At 57.3% G+C, this 21,277-nt stretch overlaps 1 protein-coding gene and 1 long non-coding RNA gene across 4 annotated transcripts in view; one reads left to right on the forward strand and one right to left on the reverse strand.

The window, feature by feature from the left end:
- TSPAN18 (tetraspanin 18) overlaps positions 1–21,277 on the reverse strand; it is a 167,416-nt gene that overhangs the window by 93,730 nt on the left and 52,409 nt on the right. The gene's annotated exons all lie outside the window — the stretch shown is intronic.
- Positions 315–2,403, forward strand: LOC108177715 (uncharacterized). The gene is made up of 2 exons (XR_001794518.3): positions 315–411; positions 1,840–2,403. It is a non-coding gene; the product is annotated as an uncharacterized lncRNA (long non-coding RNA).

Below are 21,277 nucleotides of genomic sequence, written 5' to 3' on the forward strand. Positions count from 1 at the left end.
TCTGCTTGCTCTGGGTGAGACCGGCAGGTGCACAGCGGCGTCTTCTGGGTCTCCTGGGCCCCTCCCCAGCACGTGGCACCCCATGGACGTTAGTCACCGTTGATAACAATGTGTGTCTGACCTCACAAGGTACGGTGACAATTCAAGGGGGCAAGGTATCCTGGCTTGAAGAGTCTCCTCCCCGGTTTCACATCCACCCAAACCCTTTGCACATGACCTTATTTGGACAAAGAGTTATTTGCAGATGTAGTGGGGATGAGGTCATCTTGGATTACGATGACCTAAACCCAGCGACTGTGTCCTTATAAGAGCAGAGGACACACAGAGGGACAGATACCCGGAGGGCAGATGCCGTGTGAGGGGAGTGATGGATCACCCAGCACAGCCAGCCACCGGCAGCAGCTGGGAGAGGTAAGGTAGGATTTGCCCCTGGAGCCTCCCGCACCACCATGGATCACATGCCTCTTGCTCTAAGCTGCCCGTTGGCCAGGGGAGATGTGCAGAAGGCCAGGGCCAAGGAGCCCAGTGAGGCTGAGGGAGGAGCCGAGATCCCATAGCCGGCAAATGTCAGCCCTGGGACTGGAACTCACCATCCAGCCTTGGGGCCCCCAAGTCCCCTGAGGAAGCCCAGAAGCTTCCTAGAAACCCTCAGGCAGAACACAATGGAAGCACCTACCCTGTACCCCTCTCCGCACCCCTGCCGCATCTTCCCGAATTTAACACAGAACCCCCCAACCCCCAAACGGAACAAGCCTCAGCCAGAAAGCAGCTCTGGGTGTGACGTGTGCATCACAAAAAGCTGTGTAAAGTGGCCAGAAATGCCACCCTGCCCGCCGCAGCATTGGGGAGAACCAGGGGCCCGCTCTGCTCTCCTGGGCAGTGGCCCATGCCAGCTCCTCCAGCCCGCGGTGAGGACACACTCCCACCCACAAGGTGGCGGTCCTATGGTGCCAGTCACTCCCGCTCCCCACCCCAGGGCTTCCCTGCTAAATGCAGCGACCAGAAGAAAGTCTTCATTTCTCCGGAAACCGATTTCTTCCCTTGCTTCTTCCCAGGGCGCCTGCACTTAAACGCCCCGTGGTGTTTTTATGGCTCTGAGCTCCAGCGAAGGGCTGGAAGGAGTGGTTCTTGCGGTCTCCACTCCCTCCACCTCCCTTCCACCTCCCCACCCCCCTGCCTCCTCAAAAATGCAGCCCACGTTGTTGTTTTAGGCTGCGATTTGTAAAAGTCTTTGGACTTGAAAGAAAAACTGTGGACCCAGACCCGAGGGATAAACAGCGGGGCAGGCTTGGCAGCCACAGAGCCCAGCTCTGTACCCACAGTGTGCCCAGGATGGCGCATCCGCACAGAGCAGCTGAGGGGCCTCTGGGGCCAGGCCCTGCGCATGCTCAGGGGGAAGAGGCTCCCCCTGCCCGCTCCTCCCCTTCCTTCCCTTCGCGTCTCCTAGCTGAGCCCTCCATTGCCGGCCATGGACTGTGCTGGATTCTGGGTCCTCAAGAGGTAGAAAGGACTGGTGGGGCCCCTGCATCGCGGCCTCCCAGGGAGCGCCATCTAGAAGCAGAAATGACAAAGAAACCGAGCAAAGATGAAGATCAGGGCTGGGGTGTGGTGCTGTGATATCAGCATCTCGTAGGAGCGCTGGTTCGAGTCCCGACTGCTCCTCTTCTGATCCAGCTCCCTGCTAATGTGCCTGGGAAAGCAGCAGAAGATGGCCCAAGTGCTTGGGTCTTCCTGGCTCCTGGCTTCAACTTGGCCGAGCTCTGGCCATTGTGGTCATCTGGGGAGTGAACCAGCGGATAGAAGATCTCTCTCTCTCTCTCTCTCTCTCTCTCTCTGCAGCTCTGGCTTTCAGATCAATCAACGTTCTAAAAACAGATGAAGAACGGGCAGGCTCTGGCTGGCTGCACGTCCACCCCCGGGCTGAGCGAGCACTGCTGGAACAGCTTCTGACGTACGAGGCGGTGGAGGAAGAACCCCAACTCCTCTGCCCGCCGCCGAGTTCATCCCCACTCAGGCCCCTCCCACCAGCCCTTTCCCTTCTCTGAGTGTCCATCGCTTTCCTTCGGAGTGCCAACAATCCCCAAGGCAACTCAGCTAAAAGGCTCAGAGTGGTTCTGCCCTTGCCTGACCAATCCCTGCCAAGGTCCCCAGGTCGTCCTGTTGCCTCCTACCCCCACCCCCTTCCTCCATCCCCAGGTCTCTGCTATGCTTCAGGCCCATGTCTTCTACGGCTCAGACAGCTGCAGTAGACAATCATCCCAGCCTCTCACCTCCTCCACTCCATCCTCTCCATGCCTACCAGAGTCAGATCCTCAGACCACTGGCCTGATCCCAAACCTTCAAAGCCACTCCATGGTCAGACAACTGCCCTAATTCAGTACGAAGAACTTCTATACACCAGCACAGCCAAGTTTCCCTGTTGATTATTTCCCTACTCCTCCAAGTGTCCCCAGGATTGGCCCCCCAAAGGGACCAGGCTTTCCTTGTTGAAGACGTCCACTCATGCTGTCCCATGCCCACGCATTGGAAACCGCTGGCCGCTGCTGGAATGCCCCCCCCCCGCCAAGCCCGTCCTGTAAGGTTCCCTCCATAAAGACTTTTGCAACTCCTTCCTCAACGCTGGTTCCCTAAAAACCTTCCCCTTCCCAAGTGGATTTTGCTGTCTCCCCTGGGTCACAGTCTGTGTCTACTCCTATTGCTCTCCTTAGCAGGCTGAACTCCAGGGTGGTAAAAATGGGGTCTCACAGACCAGCGAGTAGCTCTGGGCTCCTGCCCATGGCCCAGAAACATGAGTGTGCGTGAAAGGAGGTGCTCACGCCACCTGCCCACGCCCCTGCCCTGACCACAGCACTGCCCCCACCACTAAGGCGCTGGAGCATCCCAGGGCCACAGCAGGTGCCTGAGCAGATGGGGCAGGGCGGGGCAGGGCCCCCCAGGATGGCTCCGTGTGTCATCTTCTTTCATCATTCATTTCCTGCCCAGCTTTTGGGGGACCACTGTGGACACGCTGATGTTGCTGTCCCCCTGGCCAGATGCTCTGGGGTCCCCACCCACAGCCTCTCCCTGCTGCAGCCCCACCATCCCTCCCCTGGACAGAAACAGGCCATGCATCTCTCTGTGTGTGTGTGTGTGAGAGAGAGAGAGAGAGAGAGAGAGAAAGAGAGATACACACACACACACACACGCACACACACACACACCCTGGTGGAGCTGGTAGGGCAGCCCTGACTGCCATCCCCCACACCTCTGCTCGCTCCTCTCCTCTTTTTCCTCCTATAATCCATTCTCCACGCAGCAGCCAGAGGGATTTATTTAAAATGCAAATTAGAACCTGGAGGGCCTCCACATAAAACCCTCCCCTCCTCCTCCGATGGCTGCTGGCTGCACTGAGAAGAAAATCCGAACTCTTCCAGACCCTGCAGCCCCCACCGCTGCCCCTCGTGCCATTATCCCACCCCCACCCCCACCCCAGCAAGCCACACTGCACTCTGCTTTTCCGGGTCCCGGGACCTGTCTCAGAGCCCACGTGTTTGCCGTGCACTCTCCTGCAGGGCCCCTGGTCCATGGCAGGTCCAGAGAGCCCACCTTGCCCCTAGGCAGCCCTGTAGGAGCTGATGGCACAGGTGTTTCCTGGGTGCTGGCTCTGTGGTCAGCTCTGTGCAAGGCGGCACAGGAAAGCCACGGTGAGCGAGAGAGAGACAGGCGCAAAGAGCGAGCTCATGAAGGAACTGTAGGCCGGACCAAGCCCACGGAGGAAGCGAAGGAGGAAGCTGCTGTTTTGGTTCAGCAAAGCAAGGAAGGTCTTCCTGCGGCGGTAACTTTCGGTTCGTCATTTTAACACAGTTGTGGAAGTTTTCAAGCACGCACATGGTGGGGATGGGGGGGGGGGCGGGGACACAAAGACTACAAACGAACCCCCAGGTACCAATTCTGCCACCCTTATGTTGTCGCTCTTTAAAAATAAACAGGGCCTGGCGCTGTAGTGCAGCGGGTTGAGCTGCTGGCTGCTCCATTTCTGATCTAGCTCCCTGTTAAGGCTCCTGGGAAAGCAGTAGAGGATGGCCCAAGTCCTTGGGCCCCTGCACCTTTGTAGGAGACCCGGAAGAAGCTCCTGGCTTCAGGTTGGCCCAGCTCCAGCCATTGAGGCAATCTGGGGAGTGAACCGGTAGATGGAAGACCTCTGTCTCTAGGTCTCTCATCTCTCTCTATAACTCTGACTTTCAAATAAATAAATGAATCTTTAAAATAACTAATAAATAAATAAACAATAAATACATGTATACAGCTTAGAAAGCATGGGACTGGCTCTTCTGGGAGTCTGATATGAGCTTTGGTCTGGGTCCTGTCCCGGTCAGCCTATGCAACCTTGCGCTGCAAGGTCAGGGTCAGGGTCAGGGTCTCCATGTGAACAAGAGACCTTGTGCCCTCTTGGCTTTCTCCTAGGAGTCGGCAGCCCAAGGGGGCACTGAGCGCCTGTGTGCATGTGCCCTGCCATTAGCTCCACATGTGGCCCCACGTACTTCCTGGGCAGCTGCCCTCTCAAGGAGGGGCCACCAGGGGCCTGGGGGAATCTCGTCCAGGTGCTGCAGACAGGTCCCTGCCTGGGCAGCGAGGAAGAGGCCCCCGCGAGGATCAGTGCCAAATGCGCTTCATGCAGAGTTTCCCGGGTCTGTGCAAATGCAAGTCCATGGGAGAAGACTCCACAGCGCCCCCCACAGCCAGAGCAGCCCACCCAGCCCAGGCCCTGGTCAGGGCTTTCACTGCACACGTCCCGAGCATCGGCACGGGGCAGAGGGCTCAGCTGCAATGCAAGCGACCGGGAGAGGTTCTAAGCCCAGGCTTGCCAGATCCACAGGCTCTGGGGCCTCCGGTGATCTCGTTCACCCCTCTTGGAGTCTCAGTTTCTCCATCATGAAAATGGGTGCTTCGCTAGCTGTGTATCGTGAATCCAAAGCCACACCATCCTAGTGCCTAGCGAATACCTCCTTGCCACACACCTAACACGTGCAGTGGGCATGGGAGGGCAGCCCTGAGGGCAGCCTGGCTCTGCCACTCCCCGGCACCATGCCTCCTGCCTCAGTTTCCCCTTCTACAGGGAGGGAAGGGCAGTGGGGCCCACGTCAAGGGGTCGTCGTGAGCTGGCACGTAGCAGACACTAAACGTGGCTCTGTACACCCCGCCCGGGAGCGGCCTCACTGGCTCTCCCCGCCGGGAACCATGGCTGTTCCTCCCTTGCAGGGGCCTGGAGATGTTTGTGGAATTGAAATGCAGTTGAACAGGGGTTTGGGGAGACGCGAAGGAAGAAGGGACTGGCTAATCTAATAAGACCGTTAAATCCGGGACTGGCACTGCATGATGGCCAGGGCTGGGGGACGCCACAGAGCTGAGGGCGGACCAAGTCCCTCTCCCCACCAAGCCAGCTGAGTCTGGTTTTCCAAGGGTTCAGGAAGGTCCTGGGCAGGGCTGAGGAATGCTGGCCGGGGCCCCTGGGAAGCGGCCGGGCCTGCGGGCTGCACAACAGCGCCATTGTCATCCCTCCCCACGACGGCCCCCACTGCGGCCACTCTCTGGGGGGCTCCCAGAGGAACAAAACCCGCAGAGGCCAAGGGTGGGGTGGGGGAGGCGGCTGCAGGGCGTGACCTGGCACAGCACAAAGGCTGGGGCGGGGGGGGGGCGCGGGGCTGGGGACCCCCTGTCCCACTCAGTTCAACAAGCAGGGACGTGGGAGGGGTGGGAACGGCGCAGCCTGCCTGGGTCCGAATGAGCCGTCCGTATTTGTCCCGATGCACCCCTGCAAAGCACAGACTTGAAACCCTAAGCCCCGCCCCCTTCCCTGTTGCTTTTGGATGCCGCTGTGTCTGGCAGGCTCCCCCTGCTCTTGCCTGAGCCCCTGACCAAAATTATACCCGTTTCCTGTTGAAAGCTCTCGGGTTCCATGGGCTTCTCCTAGTCTCAGCCCCAGCTCCAGGATGGCTGGGGGGCAGGGGGGAGCGTAGAGGGGCACCTCTGGGGAAGGCAGAGTCCAGGCCCAAGTTGGCCATGTACACTGCAAACCTGTCCCCGCCCCCACCCTGTGGCATGGCTGGGGGTGGGCAGTGGCCAGGCTCGGGGGCAGGGGCGGGGGTCCTGCCTGCCTTCCTGGGACTACATCCTGCTCTGGATCTGGTAGCTGAGTGACAACCAAGGGCCCTCACCCTGCCACAAGCTTTGCTCTCCCCACGTGAGTGAGGACGCTGATAAGAGCATTACATGGATGCCCCAGGCTGTACTCGAGAGTTCCCAGGAGCCAATTGTGTGGGGGAGGACGCTACGCCCCCCCCCACCCCACCCCCCTCCAGGGACAGCCCGCAGCTGAGCAGACCTGAGGGGGGCTGCCACGCGGGGCTGGGGAGCGCAGGAACAGCGCAGCTGAAAGAGACTCCTTCGTGCAGGACTTAGCAGAGCCTTGATGCGACCCAGCACGCATGCCCACTCTCCAGCAAGGGAGGCTGGGCTCACACTGGCCCCAAACCTCTCTAGAGTACGGCTGCAGGGCCAGGGGCCACTGCTCTGCCTCGCCCACCTAGCGGAAGGCCAGCTGCGGATTTCCATTTGGCTGGGAAAATTAACTCTTTCTGTCTTGCTCCGGCGCACCCGACCTCACCACCTGCACATTTCGGGGGAAGCCATGACGAACCTGGCACAGCAAAGGTCCTGGAGAATCTTTTTGGGGGGCGGGCATTTGGTGCAGTGGACAAGATGTCACTGGGGACACACACACCCCATATCGGAGTGTCTGGATTCGAGTCGCAGCTGTGCTTCAGATTTGAGCTTCTTGCTAATGTGCACCCCAGGGGTCAGCAGGTCACCATTCAAGTACTTGGGTCCCTGCCACCCACGTGGGAGAGGCCTGGGTTGGGGTCCCTTCCTGGCTCTTGTGAGCATTTGAGGAGTGCACTAGTCGAGGGAAGATCTCTGTCTCTCTGCCTTTCAAATAATTAACTTTTAAAAAGAATCTTTCATTCTCACCAGGGAGATGTTCACAGGGAGTGTGCTGCCCCCTCCCCCACTCTCACTAATGGTGGGCTTCTTCTCCCGGATGTTCAGGCACAAAAATCCACCACTCTCTACCCCCCGACCGCCATCCCTCACATGTACCCGCAAGCTCCGCCAAATCTACCTCCCCCACGCGTCCCAAATCCAACCTCTGCTCACCATCCCTAACTGCTACTGCACGGGCCCCAGTTCCTACCACCTGGTGCCTGGATGCTGTGGTTCCCTCCTCGTTGATCTCTGGTTTCCACCCTTGCCTGGTCAGAATCTATTCTCCACAGAACTAACTAGAATCTGATCACGCCACTCTCGAGCTTGAAGCTACCTCATAGCTCCCTTACCTTCTAAACCCAAACCAAGCTCCCTGCGTCTTCTACAGATTGAACTCGATGGGCTCCCTCACTTGTGCAGACGGGTAAGCCCCAAAGCCACTGCTAGCAGCTCATAGATTAGTGCTGCTGGCTGATGGATGAGGGTGCTGGCCTGGCCCACTTAAGGCGGCTGGGAGGTGGGCCCAGGGGGAGGCGTTCGGGTCATGGGGCCCGGCCCTAGGCAGGCAACTCTCCAGAGAGGGCACTTACGTGAGCTGAGCCGGGCCTCGCTTCTCTCTGTGTCCTGGCTCATCTGTGACTGCTCCTCCTGCACCTGCTCTGCCATTGCCCGCCTCCCCCAGACCTCGGGCTAATGCGGCTGCCTGATCTTGGCTATGAACCTCCAGACAGCGAGCCGAAACGAGCCTGGTCCTTCCCCGGGAGCTGCTTGAGATTGGATTTTATTTTAATTTTGTAGTTTCATTTACTTATTTTGAAAGTCAGAGTTACAGAGAGAGACGAAGAGAGAGAGAATCTTCCAACACTGTTGCATTCCCTCAAATGGTTGCAATGGCCAGGACTGAGCTGATCAGAAGCCAGGAGCCAGGAGCTTCTTCCAGGTTTCCCACGGGGGTGCAGGGGCCCAAGCACTGAGGTCATCCTCCACTGCTTTCCCAGGCGCATTAGCAGGGAGCTGGATCGGAAGGATGGGATGCCAGCACTGTGGGCGGTGGGCTTACCTCCGGTGCCACAGCGCTGGCTCCTGCTTGGGTATTTTCCATAAAGTCACAAAAGGCTGACTAACAAACCCGCCTTGGTCCTCTCTCTGCAGGCCGCCCGGGGCGTGGTCCCGTCTGTCCCGGTCTTGCTGTCTCTCTGAAGGAGGCAGCGTGCTCCAGAATCCCTTGCTAAGAGACAAGGGGAGGAGAATGCTGTAAAGCAAGCGGCGGAGGCACCGCATTGGGGCATCGGGGAGGACGGCCCCTGGGACTGGTGCAGCTGGGAGAGCCCCCTCTGCACCTCAGTGCCCCCAGGCCCGGGGACAAGGACCGGGCTCTCAGGGCCTGGGCACACAGCCAGGAGTCGGCCCCACTGGGAAGTCGTGGCTGACGGCTGTGCCACGCGCTGTGCTAGGTACTTCTGCACCCAGGAGAGGACTTGGAAATGCTTCCCTTCAACCCTGACGGGTAGGTTCCTTCCTCCTCGTAGTAGCTACGATCCCACGGCAGCCAGTCTAGGGAGCAGCAGACCACTGCCAGGTCCTCCCTTCCAAAACCAGCCTGCCACTGGGGCTGTGGCAAACCAACACAAAGAATGAATGAATGGAGATGGATGGATGGATGGCTCAGAGCCTTTTTCCCTCCTAACCCCCTCCTCTTTGAGAGAGAGAGAGAGAGAGAGAGAGAGAGAGAGAGTCTTCCTTCCACTGCTTCACTCCCCAAATGGCTGCAAGAGCCGAAGCCAGGAGCAGGAACTCTATCCAGGTCTCCCTCCCACATGGCAGCAGGGGCCCAAGCATTTGGGTCACCTGCTGCTTTCCCGGGTGCGTTAGCAGGCAGCTGGAATGGAAGCAGAGCAGCGGAGACTCGGACAGCGCCCTGATATGGGATGCTGGTGCTGCAGGTGGCGGCTTACTCCACGGTGCCACAGGGCAGCCCCCAGCCCCTCCTCTTTGACCCCCTAACGCCGTACCCCCTCAGGCTACATGGGGCTCCAATATCCAGAGTCTGTTTTGTGAACTCACTGGCTGCATGCCCTCAGGGGAATCAACTGAGGCCTTGATGTTCTCATCTGCAAAATGGGCAGAGTGAGCCTTGCTTTGTCTGCCTCCGTGGGTTGTTAGGAGAAACTGGATGAACCAACAGTGCAATGGGGGGACTGTTGTTGCAGACTCCCTCGTGGATGAGCCACTCATGCCCAGAGTGAAGAGGGCAAGGCTTGCCCCCGGACAAAGCTCCTCCAGAGGGAGAATGTGGGTCCCCTGATTTCTGAGATGAGAGGGTGCTGTTGGGGGGGAGGGGACTGGCACCTCCGGCACCTTTGAAGCCAGTCACATCAGAAACCCACCAGGTGCAGCACTGAAGATGCCCCACTCATAAGCACACCCCCTTCGTCAGCATCTCCAGGTGAGTGGCCGTGAACTTGAGCAAGCCCTTGGCCCTGCCTGGGGCCCAGGAATGTGCACTTAACTCACTCCCCTGGACTCCCTATAATGAGCCTGCCAGGGCAGGCAGGAGAGAGGTGAGCGGGCTCATGCTGAGTTGGTGGCCGCTGTGTGACTGAGGACACCCTGGTCCCTCTCTGGTCACTGCTGCCCTCATGCATAATACAAGTGGGGAGAGCAGTGGCTACCCACACTTCCCTCTACGGGGACAGCTCGCTCCGTTCCGGGCACTCTGAGGGGACATCGCCCAGAGAGGACCAGCATGAAAACCCAAGGATAAGAAATCCACAGGAAACAAAGCAATGTCAGCCATCCCATGAGGCCCTGAGTGCCAAGATCATTCGAAAACACAGAGACCTGCAGGGGCGGGGGCAGCAGTGCGGGAGGTGATGCCAGCAGCCGTGTCCTGAGCCAATCAGCAGACATCGCCAAAGCTGAAACCCAATCTCTCCCGGCCAAGTCTGCTCCCCGCGTGGAATGCACACCTCGGGTCACGTGGCTGTGGACTCAGAAGCACGATCGTAAATAATCAAAATGAAATGACAGCCGTCAGGATAAATTAGCAGAGCACCAGGAGCTCCACCCTGGCCCCAATGCCGCCCTGGGAGCTCTCAGTTCGCCGCTTTGGGAACAGGAGCAAGGCCTGGGTAATGCGTAAGTGGCCGGGGCTCACCCCTGAGGCTCAGGACGGGCAGTGCCAGCCACAGGCTACAACCCCACTGACGGCGGGCCTGGGGCCAGTCCTCGGTCACTCTCCAGCCCAGGACGGCACTGGAGCAAGCCTGCGGTGGGCTCAGGACATGGTGCACCCCATTTCTGCACCCCCAGAGGCCCCCAGGAGAGGGGTCTTGGGCCCAGAGACCTGTACAGCCAGCAGCGACAGGAGTATGGGGGTGGCAGCTGCAGGCCCGACTGTCACACCTGTGTGGGAATTCCAGGCTGGCCACCACCAGCACTGGCCTCCTGCCTGGGCTGCTGCCCTATAGTTTGGACCAGTGGAGGTGGGACTCAGTAGGCCCATATATCACAGATGGGGAAACTGAGGCTGAGATGACCCATCCAGCTCGTGGTCCCAGGAAAGGGAATGGCACACTGGCTCTGCACCCAGGCGGGCTGGCGCTGGGCGGGCATCTTAAACTCACATGGAGACGACATCAGGACCAGGCAAGCAGGGGGCGGCAGCTCTTGGTCGCTGGGGCTGGCCAGTGAGGAGCGGATGGTGATGGGAGAGCAGCCCCTGGTGTGAGGACAGGGGCTGGCCCGGCTTGTGGGGGGCACCCAGAGAGGCCAGTGGCAGGAGCAAAGTGAGTGAGCCCCCGCTCAGTGAGGCGGGAAGATGAGGCTGCAGGAGCCAGCGCCACGAGGACCTCAGAGCTGATGTGAAGTGAGCTGGGAAGATCTGGGGGTTCTGGGGACACACAGCCGCAGCTGTGGCTTGGGCAGTGCCCCTGAGCTTCATTCCAAGTGGCCCCCTTCTCCCCACAGAGACGCCTTATCACAGGGAACGCTGGGGTGGGCACTGGTGTGGCAGCAATGCCATGGTCCCATCAGAGGGCCTGGGTTCCAGTCCCGACTCGGCTCCTGATTCCAGCTTCCTGTTACTGCGAACCCTGGGAGGCAGCAGGTGAGGGCTCAAGTAGGTTGGGTCCCTGCCACCCACACGGGAGACCTGGACTGGGTCCCCGGCTCCTGGTTTCAGGGCATTCGGGGAGTGAATCAGCAGATGCTGTGTCTCTGTGTCTCCACTTTCAAATAAATATCATCCATTTTTTTAAAGATGCTTGACCATTAAAATACACATAGCATTTATTAAGTACCTACGGTATGCTAGACACCATGTTCAGCACTGGTACATAATTCGTTCTCATTCAATCCTTACACCAACTTCAAGAGATGTTTGTTACTAGACCCATTTTACAGATGAAGAAACAGAGGCTTCAACAGGTTGAGTAGCTTGTCCAACACCTCAGTCTCTGGCAGAGCCAGAAGTTGGAGCTACCTGTGTGTGAGTGCACAGCCTGAGTCCTTAATCCCAACACCCCCCACAGCTCCACACACACACACACACACACACACACACTCTCTCTCTCTCTCTCCCCCGACTCCCCAGCTGGTGGCACATACAGTGCTGTAATTTATCAAACACAACTTGACCGTAGCCCTTTCTCTTCCTTTCTCTCGCCAGGCGTCCAGTGGCAGCCCCTGTGCTGGAGATGGGGTGCCAGGAGGAGGGGTCCTGCCGCCCCCTCCTCTAATGGCTCACCTTGGCTCCCGGAGGAAGCAATCGGAGCCTGAGCCTGAGGATTAACTTGCTTTCAAGTCCCACCCGCTGACAGATCGCCTCACTCCCCCCACCCAGTTCCTCAACCTTTCAGAAAAAATGAGGCCGGCTTGCTTATCTGAGTGTGCGGTTGCCGTGGAGACGGCATCCCTTGTGAAATGCGCTGTGTAACGTTAAAGACACAGCCAGCTCCTCTCCCAGACTCAGGCCAGGAGCAGCGGGGGTCAAACGGATGGCAGGGTCCGGGGTGGGGGGGAATGCAGGCAGCAGCAGAGAACTGCAGGGACCCCTATCTGCTGTCATCATCCAGGGGCCTGAGGCCCCCTGGTGTGTGGCAGGTGGGGGGCCCACAGAGCCGACACTTCAGGCCATGCCCTGTCCTCACCTGCCACCCCATGGCGTTGGTTCTGCATGGCTACTTCAGAAAGTTCATGGAAAATGGGCCGGCGCTGCAGCTCACTAGGCTAATCCTCCACCTAGCGGTGCCGGCACACCGGGTTCTAGTCCTGGTCGGGGCGCTGGATTCTGTCCCGGTTGCCCCCTTCCAGGCCAGCTCTCTGCTGTGGCCCGGGAGTGCAGTGGAGGATGGCCCAGGTGCTTGGGTCCTGCACCCCATGGGAGACCAGGAGAAGCACCTGGCTCCTGCCTTCGGATCAGCGCGGTGCGCCAGCCGAATATTTATTTTACTTATTTGAAAGGCAGAGTTACAGAGATAGAAACCAAGAGAGAGAGAGAGAGAGGGCTATCGTCCATCTGCTGCAAATGGCTCCAATGGCCAGAGCTGAGCCAACCTGAAGCCAGGAGCCAGAAGCTTCTCCCAGGTCTCCCATGTGAGTGCAGGGGCCCCAGGACTTGGGCCATCTTCTACTGCTTTCCCAGGCCACAGCAGAGAGCTGGATGGGAAGTGGAGCAGCCAGGACTCAAACCAGCACCCATATGGGATGCCGGCATCACAGGCGGTGGCTTTGCCCGCTATGCCACAGCGCCGGTGCCTGTGCTGTCATTATACAGAAGAGAAAATTGAGACTCAAGGGGTTGCAACACTGTAGCAAATCCTGTTGGTGCTCCAGGTAACCGAACATCCTGGCTTTATTTTTTAAATTAATTGTGATTTTCTCTGAGGGGGGCAGCGCACTCCCTGTATGGCTACAGCAGCCAGGAGCCCTGGAACCCAACCCGAGTTTCCCACGGGTCTCAGGGACCCAAGAACCTGAGCCATCATCCACTACCTTCCAGAGTACATGTGAGCAGGAGGCTTACTCAGAAGCGGAACAGCTGAGAGTTGGCCCAGGCACCTCCACGGAGGCTGCAGGAGAGCCCTGGGTCCCGGCAGGGCATGGCAGTCACCGTGGCTCCTGGCGACTCCCCTCTGACGCCTCGCCTCAGTGCACCCGCTTCCCCCTGTGCACCTGCGACTCCTTCAGTGGGGGCGGGGGTGCCCTCAGTCCTGGAGCTGCTGGGCTCTCACAAGCCGACTCAGGGGTTCTCTGAACCACCTCACCTCCCTGCCCGATAGTCTTCTAGCCAATGACTGACAGGCACTGACAGGCAATGTCCTTTCCCCACGAGTCACTTTCCTGACCTCAGGGCCTTGGCACATGCTACCCGTCTGCTCATTCCTCCAGGGCTGTGGGAGCAAGCTGAGGGGAGGGCGTCGAGCCTTGTGGCTAAAACTTCAACATCCCCATCAGGGTACCATTCCCAGCTCCAGCTTCCTGCTAATGCAGACCCTGGGAGGGGAGGCGGCAGGGATGGCCCAGTAGGTAGGTCCCTGCCACTGACCTGGGAGGCCTAGGTTGAGTTCTGAGCTTCCAGGTTTGGCCCAGCCTAGTCTGGCCATTGCAGGCATTCGGGGGGTGAACAAGCAGACAGGTGCTCTGTCTCCTTCTTTCTCTAACTCTCTAATAAGAAAATGCTAATGAGACATAAGTGAACGAGAGGGCACTGATGCGGCCCGTGCACCAGCAAGGCAGATGCTGCAGCCCTGGGCTGGCAAGGCCACTGGCCACGCCCCTCACCTCTGTCCACTTGGCCCCACCTCCCCACCCCCGCCCCACAGCAGTGCAGCCCTGAGGCTCCCTCTGCCCTCCGTGGATGCTCGATGCTGGGGGCTGCTCCCTCACCTCCTGACTCTGTCCAAACGTCAGCCTGCTTAGAGGTCTCCATGATGCTGGGGACAACAGGTCCCCCGCCATCACTCGCCCAGGACAACAGCGCCTTGCCCTGTTCCGGCTGCCATCTTACAGGCACCGTTGGTGCTCTTGGCTGTGTACTGGTCTGTTCTCGAACTTTGAGAATTAGTCCCACTTTACAGACGGGGAAGCTGAGGCTCAGAGGAGGCCGCGGGATACATAAACCTCTTGCTCTGCTTAAGCAGGTCCAGACATCAGCCAGCCCAGGTCCTTTTTGAGTCTTCTATGGCTCAGAGCACACATACACACACATACATACACACTCATGTACATGTGTGCGTGCACACACATGTGAACACACATGCAACACACACCATGCATGCGCACACATGCACATGTACGTATAAGCACCCATGCACACACGTACACACACACACACCATCCATAACCCTTCCCTGGCCTTTCATTGCCCAGTAGTGAGGCTGCTGTCCCAGGGACCAGCCAAGGGCAGTGGGTCCATGAGAGCTGGGGTCCTGGACGCAGAGACAGGACGAGACACCCGCACAGGGACCCCAGAAAACCCTGAGAGTCCCAGGATCATCTCCCGGGTCCCCAGCAGTTGGAAAGGGCTCAGGGCGGGGGGCAAGGGCCCCTTTTCACCCTGCACAGCCCCACACGGATAAGAAGTGGAAGGAGGAGGGCAGGCCGCTCTCCCCAGAGCCCCCGGAGATCCGTTCTGTTATTGTTTTTTCCTTCGCCAGTGCTTGCGGTGTCCTGCCGACAGGCTATGAAAATAAAGACTCATTTCCTACCGATCTGGGGTATGTTTGCTTCTCATGCCACAGAGGCCACGGCTCCGGGTGGAGGGCTCGCAAGGCCTCCCTGGTGTGCTCGGGATCAGCCTCACTAATCTCCAAGTCCCCCGGAGAGCACAGCTCCCAGCCCGGCCCCACGCTCCATCTCGCAGAATTCCCGCCAGCCCCTGTGAGCTCGCGATGCCTGCCTTTGTCAGACCAGAGGGCTGAAGCTCAGAGAAGCTAACTAGCGTGTACCACACTACGCAGCACGTTCATGGAGGGACAGACTGATCCTTTTCCTTAGCAGACATAAGAGCCAACAGAGCCATTTTTCTTCCAGAAGCCCTATGTTAAGTCATTTACCTCCCCATCAACTAGAGCTGGGGAAACCCCGCCACGATGTGACGCTGGTGGGAGGTTTCTTGCCCCGCCTGGGACTGACTTCTGCTGGGGCCCAGGAGCCTTGGCTTCGCCCGATGTCACCTGCTAGGCCTCTTACAAACACCGCAGGCTGGGGAAAGAGCTCCCCCGGTGGGTAAAAGCCAGTGCCCGACGTGAGGGTGTCACTGCCAGCTTAGCAGACTGCCTGGGCTCGGGTCCTGGCTCTGTTTCGGATTCCAGCTTCCTGCTACTGCACACTTTGGGAGGCAGCAGAGGATGGCTCAAGTCCCCGGGCCCCTGCCACTCACGTGGGAGACCTGGATGGAGGTCCTGGCTTTGGCCTTGTCCAGTCCCGGCTGTTAGAAGCATATGGGGAATGAACCAGCAGATGCAAGATCTATCCCTTAGGGCTGGTGCTGTGGCATAGTAGGCTGGACTCTGCCTGCAGTGTTGGCATCCCATGTAGGTGCTGGTTCGAGTCCCAGCTACTCCTATTCCGATTCTGCTCTCTATTATTGCCTGGGAAAGCAGTGGAAGATGGCGTAAGTGCTTGGGCCCCTGCACCCATATGGGAGACCTGGAAGAAGCTCCTGGCTTCGGATTGGCCCAGCTCTGGCCATTGTGGCCATTTAGGGAGTGAACTGTGGGGAGCAACTCAGACTAGACTGTTACTGGAATTAAGACTTATTCTATACATCTGCTCTCCCACAATATGGCGCTAGGAGAGGAGTAAACTTCTACACAGCTGCCTCTCGCCAATTTGATTGACTGAGCTGCAGGAGCTGATCCTGCTCCTGAATGGTGGAGAGCAGCGTACTCGGCGTGTGGGTAGCAGAGTTGGGATTGGTGGAAGAGGACTATAAAGGAGGAGAGAGACAACATGCACCAGGAACATCTAAGAGGAACACCTGTGCAGCCCCCGAGAGAGCCGGCCAGCGGTGTGCCGCTCCCCCGCGGAAGTGGGGAAAGTGGCAGGGGGAACCGCCCTTCCACGGAGGTGGAAGGGACGGCAGCCAACCCGGGAAGAACCAGCAGCAAACCCGGGGAGGGCCGAGCAGACGAAAGAACAGCGCAGGGTCCTGTGTTGTTCCTCCACGAAGAGGGGGAGCGACATAATGGTGCCGTGACTCGGATAGGAAACCTAGGCAGGGTTTAGTGTCGTTCCTCCATGAAGAGGGGGAGCGACAGTGAACCAGTGGATAGAAGACCTCTCTCTCTCTCTCTCTCTCTCTCTCTCTCTCTGTGTGTGTGTGTGTGTGTGTCTGTAGCTCTGACTCTCAAATAAAGGAATAAAATCTTAAAAAAAAATCTACCCCTCTCTGCCTTCCAAATAATAAACGAATAAATAAAACTTGTAAAGTGAAAGGCTGCTGCAAAGAGAATTCCTGCAGGTGTTTCTCCCTTTGCCGCCCCTGTTCCTCTCCAGATGCCACGCGTGGCTGCAGGGCCCAGGCGTGAGGCCCCCTGCGGTTCTGTCCCCACGCACATGCAGGTACCTGCGGCCACACACGTGGATGCTTCGGCAGCATCCTCTCTCTTGCAGCAGCGGGGAGGGAATCAGTGTAAAACCAGCTCTGACGCATGACCCCCATCCCATCCAGTGTCTGCGGCCCAGGAGGACCTGCCACCAGCAAGGTGCCAGCGTGGCCCATGCAGGAAGCCCCCCCCTCCCACCTGCACTCACAATGGGGCAGCCACCGGCCACGTGTGGCTCTGCACCTGTTAGTAGAGATGACGGAAAATGCCGGTCCTTCCTTTCCACAGTCGCCTTTAGAAGCATTCAATGTGGCAATGGCTCTCATCTCGGCCAATGGACACAGGGACAGACCAGGTCTGTCCTCATAGAAAGTTCTAGAGGACATCAGGACTGCCCCAAGAGCGGCTGAGACCGCAGACCTACAGGCAATAATCACACCCACCCTGGGAGCGGGGCCTGGGATGAGCACTGCTCCCTGGCTCCCCCAAACGTCTCCCTGCCCACGGCTCCCAGGGGCTCCTGGGCCCTATGGGACTCAGTTTCTGAATCTGTAAAATGGGATTCCATTGATTAAGTTAATGCAAGTGCTCGAGGAATGTGGGAAGTACTCAAAATGCAGCTCATGTCGTTATTTTCCTTCCAAAGTCTAAATTTGGTCCCAGTGTGCTCAGACCTGGAATCCATCGTATCTGTCACAGCTCAGAACAAATCCTGTGGCTTTGTCTTCACCCCACAGGCAGCATAAAATCCCCTTCCTGCTCTGGCTAACGGTGCGCAGAGTTTGCCTCCTACGACTGCCCCAACAATGAGGGAGGGAAAGGGGGCGATCCCGAACAAGAGTGCCTGGTCCCATCCCGGCTGCTCCACTTCCAGTCCAGCTCTCTGCTAACGCACCTGGGAGGGCAATGATGATGGCCCAAGTGCTTGGGGCCCTGACACCCACACAGGAGACCCGGATGGCACTCTGGGTTCCTTCCTGGCTTTGCGCTGGCCCAGCCCTTGCTGTTTCAGGCATTTGGGGAGTGAACCAGTGGATGGAAGATCTCTCTGTCTCCCCAAATATACATATAATAGTTATATTAATATGTATTACATATATTAATACATTATATTTTATATAATACACACTATAATATAATGTATTATATATCAATATGTAATATTATATATAACTATGTAGAAACATAGTCACATATAATTATATACATTACTACCTTCAAATAAACAAATACATAAATGGGGGCTGGCACTATGACGTAGCAGGTAAAGCTGCTGCCTGCAGTGCCAGCATCCCAAATGGGCGCCAGTTAGTCCCGGCTGCTCCACTTCTGATCCAGCTCCCTGCTAATGCACCTGGGAAAGCAGTAGAAGATGGCCCAAGTCCTTGGGTCTCTCCACTCAATAGGAGACCCAGAAGAACTTCCTGGCTCCTGGCTTCGAATGAGCTCAGCTCCAGCCATTGCGGCCATTTGGGGAGTGAACCAGCAGATGGAACACCTTCTCTCTCCCTCTCTCCCTCTCTCCCTCTCTCCCTCTCCCTCTCTGTCTCTCCCTCTCTCTCTTCAGCTGTGCCTTTCAAATAAAATAAATCAATCTTTAAATAAATAAATAAGTCTTTAAAAAAAAAAGACCTCAGCCTGTCTTGGACACCTCCCATCCTGCCCCTCTGACCACCAACACCCCCACAGCAGCACCGCAGCTGCCCGCACCACCTGGTCCCCAGACAGCAAGAGTGAGAGGCGCCAGGAACGAGCGGCCGCTGAGTCTGAAGTCCTGCCAAGTCCAGCCCACGGCCTGGTACAGAGGGGTGGGAGGATGGTGTGGCAGTTCAGCCAGCCCTTGGGACGCCCACGTCCCCTGTCCAAGGGCCTGGGTGCGAGTCCTGGCTCCGCTCCTGATTCCAGCTTCCTGCTGCAGCAGCCCAAGAGGCTGTGTCCCTGGAATCCATGTGGGAGAGCCCAGAGTGGGGAGTGAAGCAGCCAGCAAGAGCCCCTCCCCCTCAAATAAAACAAACAAATGCCCGCTAGAGGGAAGGAAAGGTGGGCAAAGGCCTTCAGACAGAGGGAACTTTATAAATCATGCCCAAGTCTCTTGCCAAAGCCATGAACTTTGTGGAAAAAACACTCACAGGGGATGCAGTATGGGCCATAGCAGAAAAAGGCATGGCGGGAGGGGAGCAGGCTCCAGGGGGTGAGGGTGGGGCGGGGCAGAGGTACAGGGCTGCAGGGGTGGGGCTGGGAGCCCTGGGGTCCCCGTCCATGGCACCAGGGCTCCACACACTGAATGCATATATAACTGAACAGAAAGTATTAAAGCAATCGATGTGGAAAAGTCATTAGGAAAAATAGGGAGAGGAGGCTGAATGGAAAATCCAGGATGGGAAAGGGAAGCCGGCAGTGCACACGGGACCCTTTGGTAATTGTGGGTCTGGGGCTGGCACTCGGGTTCAGTACGCGGCTCTAATGGATCCCCCACTGAATGCGTAAGTAGCCTCTTGCATCTCATCAGCATTTACCCAAGGCGTGCACGGTGCGAAACACGTCAGGCCCCTATGAAAGCCACGCATTACAGCCCGGCCCTGCGCAGCCTGAGAAGGATGCTTTGTCTGGCTCATTACTGTGGTTAGGGATGATTAAAATCTCCTTAGACGTTTTTAACGACATGGCACTTACACTGCGCTTCGCATCTTTATAGCGCTCACCACTCATGTTACTGGCGAATCATTTGGACTAAGGAGTGCAGCCTCCCTGGGGTATAAGTACTGGAAAATCAGGCCTGCGGTGCCCTTGTGCCCCTGCCTCTTGCCTGCTGCGGGACCCTGAGCAAGCCTGAAAACTCCCCACAGCCTCAGTTTCCCAATCAGGAAAGTGGGAATAAGGGGCTGGTGCTGTCTTGCCTGATGGTGACAGGTTAGTTACCTCTGAGTGGCCACGTGCTTGCTGAGCACAGCCCTGAGTGCTGGCCTGGACACAGAAGGCCAGGGCCACAGGGCCAGAGGCAGGCCCACAGAGCCTGGAGGCCAAGCAAGGGTCCAGGGATGGATCCCAAGGACTGGAGCTGACCCACGGCACCACGGCTGCTCCGCGAAGATCACTCTGGCAGCAAGAAGTGGGGGCCACAGGACTGGGCCAGGCCCGGCAGGTGCCTGGAGACAGCAGGTCCCCAGCGCTGGTCAGCTCCTTCCCGACAGTGCCCTTTCCAGCGGTGCCGCCCCGATGACTTCTCTCGCTTCTCCAACTCTCCTCTGTGGCCCCTCTTTGTGATGTCTGGCCTCAGAAATCTTTGCCTACCACAAGGTCATGAAGATGCTCTATGTTTTTTTTTCTTTGAAAATAAAGAATTCCATTAACTGCATGTTCAAAAAGAGACACGGAGGATACTAAGGTATGGCTAGATAAGAGAGAATTTCTAGCGGTCTACTGCGCGGTGGGGTGACAGAGAGCGATAATGCTCTGTGTGTTTCAAAAACACTACAAGAAAGGGCTCTGAATGGTTTTGGCACTGAGAAATGATAAACATATGAGGAGACGGAGACGCTTACCCCGACTAGAACCTCACACAAGGATTCCACGTGCCAAACGTCATCATCCCACAGTACCCCAGAAGTGCCACTTCTATGCCGATTTAAATTAAATGAAAACTAAGAACAAGACAAACCATCCAATAAAGGTGGACAAAAGACTTGAACAAGTGTCTCAGAAAAAAGTAAGCAAATGACAATGTGAAAAGACGCCCAGGGCCGTCAGCTAACTAGGGAGGTGGAAGTGCAAAGTGTAAAGAGAAGCGACTGTCAGACGACCTGAGATTAAAATGCTAAGCAGGCCACGCGCTGGCCAGGGTGTGCAGGAACTGGCACGTGCTCTGTAAGGTGATGCAACCATGTTGGAAAACAGTCTGGCAGTTTCTTATCAATTCAACATCCGCCTACCCTAGGAGCTCACACTAAGGCTTGCCCTCAAATGTTCATGGCAGCTTGATACAGAGTAGCCAAAAAACAAAACCCAACCAAGCCGGAGACAACAAAGTATCCACCAAGGGGTGACTGTATATGGGAAGGAGTTCACTCCGCAATGAAAAGCAAGGAGCTACTGCTACAGGCAACGTGGCTGTATCTTGGAAACATTAAGCAGAGTGCAGGATACCCAGCACAGAGCACCTCCTGGACAATTCCCTTCCAAGAAGGTTCTAGAACAGGGGAGTCAGTCAACCAATGGTCAGAGGTTGCTCCTGGGAGGGAACAGGGATTGACTGCAGGTGCTTGGGTCCCTGCCATCCAGGTGGGAGACCCAAATGGAGTTCCAGGCTCCTTGCTTTGGCTTATTCCAGCCCCAGCCATTGCGGGGATGTGGGGAGTAAACCAGCAGATGGGAGAGTTCTCTCTCTCTCTCTCTCTCTCTCTCTTTCTCTCGAATAATCCAGGTAAATAAATGGACAATTTAAATAAATAAAAGACTCTGCAGTCCTGTGTTGTTACCACGCCCAGGGAGGTGAGGGAAGACATTCCCACGGTCTGGAGCTGCTGGAAGATTTCGCTTTTTCAGCATCTGACAAGGACCCGTGGGCTCCTCTGAGTGCAGTCACAGCCCCTGGAGGAGCTCAGGCACACAGGATGGAGTCCCCTGCACCAGGAAGCTAGCAGCCACCCTGCACAGGTGTGTGGGTGCACGCATGCCCAGGTGTCTCACTCCTCCAGAACAAAGAC

Source organism: Oryctolagus cuniculus, chromosome 1 (genome assembly GCF_964237555.1).
Source record: "Oryctolagus cuniculus chromosome 1, mOryCun1.1, whole genome shotgun sequence".
In the NCBI taxonomy this organism is placed as follows: Eukaryota; Metazoa; Chordata; class Mammalia; order Lagomorpha; family Leporidae; genus Oryctolagus; species Oryctolagus cuniculus.